Here is a 4,619-nt window from a genome sequence, read left to right on the forward strand (position 1 = left end):
TCGCATTGCGCAGGTTGCCTACGGGAAGTCTAACAATGTAAGGAGCAAACAATAGAGCGGCGCCTGCGCCTGTTCCGAGCGCACATTAAGCATGCACCGCCATGCACCGTGTGCGATTGCATGATTCACGCACTGTGACAATCTCGTCGTGATATATCGCGCATGGCGAATTAATTTGTTGCATCCTGTTCTATTGATGAGCCTCCTATAACCTGGGACGTGAACACGCCGCGCCCAACTTGACGTCATTTAAGTTTCACTCTCTAGAAAGAAATTGGTTTACGCCAATGCTGACCTGTCTCCTTGTCGCTTACAAAGCAGTACATTCAAAGTTATCGGAAGCTGCAGAACCGGTGTCAGGAGTTGTTTCGCTGATGTTGCTTTACTGTGATACAGGAGCATGTAGATGACATGGCACGAACTTGTCGTATTTGACTATACATCACAGACACAGAACGCTATATTGCAATAATATTTCTTGCATAGCATTCTATGTATAGAGGAGGCTCGGCTCTGGCGAGCGTGTGGTGTGCGCGGTGTTTAAATTATTGTTGTGCCGTGTTGTGGTGCAAGCCGCGGCTCCCGGTGCCGGCCGGCGTAAGTCAACAGTGGTCAGTGCGCACGAAGCCCCCGCCGGCAGCGCGTGTGTTGCGCTTGGAAGCTTGTTCTCGCGTAAATAAAAGACGACTCTCGTATGTTAATTGTTAAAGGATTTAGGAAAGTTTTTGTTGTGTTGATTATTGTTTAATACAAGTAAGTTTTTTTACATATTTTAAAATTTGATGTTGAAGTACTTATTTTTTTTATTTTAGGCTTTATTTTTGTTTTGCTAAAAATTAATAAATATAAATCAAGAAACTGTTGTAAATGTTTCTATCCGTGCAGGAGAAATCACTCTGACCACTGTCTTTCTGCGACAAGATATAAAATATAAATCTCGTTTTAAACCTGACGAGTAATTCATAACAAGAAAGCTTATTTAGTTCTCACTGAACTACTCTATATGTTTCACTTTTCAATTTGAATACTGAACTGTAACAAAAATATTAAGTAAAATACGACTCAAAGCACGGACTAAGCAGGATCAGTTGTCCATTTTTAAAATGATCTTTAAATACAATAACATTATCATTGTCAAGTATATTAAATCGTTTTGTTTTTAAATTTAATTTAAAGCTGCAGAGTAAACGTAACACGGAAATAATGAAGGTTGTGATAATCGCACTTTTAAGAACAATAATAATTGTGCTCTGTGATTTAAAAGCTGTTTTCGGCATTTAAAGTATTTGTAACAATTAGCTAAATTAATTTTATCACATACTGCTAAAAGCGTTTGCTCTTCGCTATCTCGACGGCGCATTATTTTTTACATCGTTAAAATGTTTCTCTATTCGCACCACATTCTGTAAACATCTCACCGCTCTGTACTGTAACAAACAATTATTACTATTTATTTGAAGCATGTTCATTGTAAGATAATGTCTAGTTGGAAAAAAACTGACCGTAATATTGTGCATCGTAAAGTAAATGTAAAAACTCCCCTTGCTCCACATAACACATAAATATTACGAATAGTCGGCTTGTATGCTCCAGTTCAATGCTATATATTAATTCAATTGCGAATTGCTTCAGCAACAGATTAAAAAAGATCAATCTCTTACTTTTGTTTTCATTTGGTTCGTTCAAATTGATTTCTACAAACGTTGGATGTATTGGCTAATACGTTGTTCCCAAGAAAATATTTAAAAATATTCACTGTTTAAAATGTATGAGGTGTATCGTAGTGGGATGTTCGCATAACGATAGATCGTCTTATACATCGTACACATCGTTTAAATATTTAAGAAAAAAAACACTTTGCATTTAAAATTATTTACATTATATCACTATATATAAGTATATAATTACATCTACGAGTATTGTTGGCGCCGTTTCTGCTACACCCTAACAGATGGCGCTGTAGCGAGATATCGTTTACTTTAATCGCGATGTTAAGATACAATGTCTCGCTACAGATATGCTTCCCGCAAGTCGGATATGTTTGGTGTTTGGTTCGGTGTTGTCATTGCGTTTCTTTGGTTGTTATTGTTGTCGTTGCGTTTTGTAGTTTTCGTTCGTTTCGTTGTGCGTTGGTCGAGTCGTCCAAATTTCGGACAAGTTTGCGTAGGAAACAAACAAATGGTCCTTCGAGCCGGATTTGAACCAGCGACCTATGGATGGAACTGCAAAAAATGTGATAATAACTAAATAGAATGAAGCAACGACCCAAAGTACACCTCGGCTTCCGACAATACAAATATCTACTCTCATCGATCCAGCCCAGTCTAGACCTAGTCCCAGTTAGAGTCCACTAAGGTGTTGTGCCGAACATCAATAATTATTTCTTAAATACTTTTAACTTTCCAATGCTGTTAGGCTCTGCCACCAACTACTCAATTCTTTTTATACACCACGCTGCATCCTCTCTTTGACTTGCCTTAGATTTTTTAAAATATGTCCCATCAAGGTCCGCATTTATAAAACGGTACCTAATAAGATCAACTTACGCCTGTGAGGCCTGGACGTTGACTGCAAGGGGCAAAGGATAACTTCTGATAACCGAATACAAAACATATCAAATTAGATCTTTTTTAAGTTGTACTACATTGTTGCTGTTACTTTAAATACAACAATAAATATATAAAATAAATTTATAAGTAATGCTTATGAACGGCAACTCTTAACCACACTTACTTAAAATGCTTGCTTTAAGTCTGATTACGGTACCTGAGTGTCGTTTTTTTTCTCTGCAGTGCTAAGACACAAACACTACCGGCATCTAAAGCTCGGAAAAACTTCGCGTAATGTTACGAGTACTGAGAAATAAAAATATCACAACTTTTAATTGCAAACATCGCGAAGTTTGCGCGCTCAGCACAAGAAAGCCTACATTCTACAACTGTTCGTAACAACGGCGTTACTAGTTAGCTGTTTTAGTTAGTATACTAGCAGTCTTCCGCGACTCCGCCCGCGCAGAATTAAAAAACACCTTAGTTAGTAGTCTACAGTTATATGTTTTTCCGACTATGTTCTACATCTATGTAGTATTGACTCCTAATGACATATTCTTAGTATTTAAACCCCAAATCTTACTTAAAATATGTTCATATTATTTTGTAAGCTCAAAAAGTAAGATAACTTCCAACTTGTAACCGGACACAGTAATACACATACAATATTATGTACTTTTATATCATAATTGCGTTAATTATCACTCAAATCATAAAACTGATAAAAATTATTGACCGTAAAACCATGTGGCGCATTTCACAACGAAGTCGCGGGTGTCGATTCAGTTGGGTCTAGTATCCAGTGTCCGGCAGTCAGTCAGCTCGGCGCACTTCAGCTCAGCTCGGCTCCGGCGATAGAATTGCAAATACACATAATTCTTAGTAAATAAGAGGAATGTAAATTAAATAATTCCTCGCATAATTATATAATTTTGCTGTCATATGATGAGGTAGGCAGGGAAGGTCTCAACAGGAAGGAAAGCAACAAGCCGCAGCTATGTACACTGGTTGCCTATGAGGTTGTGACATCACAGTATTTCCCAACAAAGTTCACGGATTCATGTAACAAACATTGTGGTAGCATAACATGCTTTAAATAAAGGTATTGTTCTAAAGAAATAGCCCATATGCTTCACAATGTTAGCGTGTATACACGTGAATAGATATGACAAATTAAAAACTGTGCATTGTATCAAACTCATAAAATTAAAAAGTATTCGAGTTTTAGAGGAACCCTAAGAAAAGTAGAATTGAATAATCTACAGTACTTGACTTGCTTTTTGAGCACCCGTCATTGAGATATCTGACTACTGAGGCTTTTTTTGTTCAAAATGTTTTTCAAACATCTTGGTGGCTTTTAGTTTTGCGTGAGTCGGTGCGCTGAACACAATTTTAGACGCAGCGGGGCAAAGCGCGATGTCGGGGAAGAGCACTGCGCAGCGCACCATTGTTCTCGAGCCGTCGAGATATTTGAAAATACTTATACTTTAAATAATATCAAATAAAGAAAGTAAAATAAGTATTTAGTGTCTTTAAAATAAAATAAATAATTTTTGTCAATATTGCTTGTTCCTGTCATTAATTTTAATTTCCTCATGAATGATCTAATTATAGTAAGTAAATTGTGTTTAACATAATCAGTTGTTTGCTAGGAAATAGATAAGCCGCTAAATTAAATCCTAACTAGCAATTAACACAAAGCTATTCATTAACTAAATGAGTTTAATGTTTTTATTTAAGATAGTTGTATCTACTTAATGTAATTGTCCGCCACCGCCGTACACGTCTATGTACAAACACGTATACGCGCACACGAACGTAACAAGGACAAAGCTTAATTAAGACTTGACCTTACTTCTGAGTATTTCGCACTTTCGTTAACTTTTTTTTTTAATATAAACCTTTTACGATTTGATTACTTCAATGACAGTTACAGTACAATTAGTTATTGTTACACATCACTTTTGACTGCTAATAATTTAGTGAGAGCACTTCTATATTTCTGCAAATTCTGCTGCTCATGAAACTGATAATTGTGTCCCGATGTTTGTATGAACCAGTAACCCCCCC

The sequence above is a fragment of the Papilio xuthus genome, unplaced genomic scaffold (assembly GCF_000836235.2).
Source record: "Papilio xuthus unplaced genomic scaffold, Pxut_1.1 DF825003.1, whole genome shotgun sequence".
NCBI classification, from domain to species: domain Eukaryota; kingdom Metazoa; phylum Arthropoda; class Insecta; order Lepidoptera; family Papilionidae; genus Papilio; species Papilio xuthus.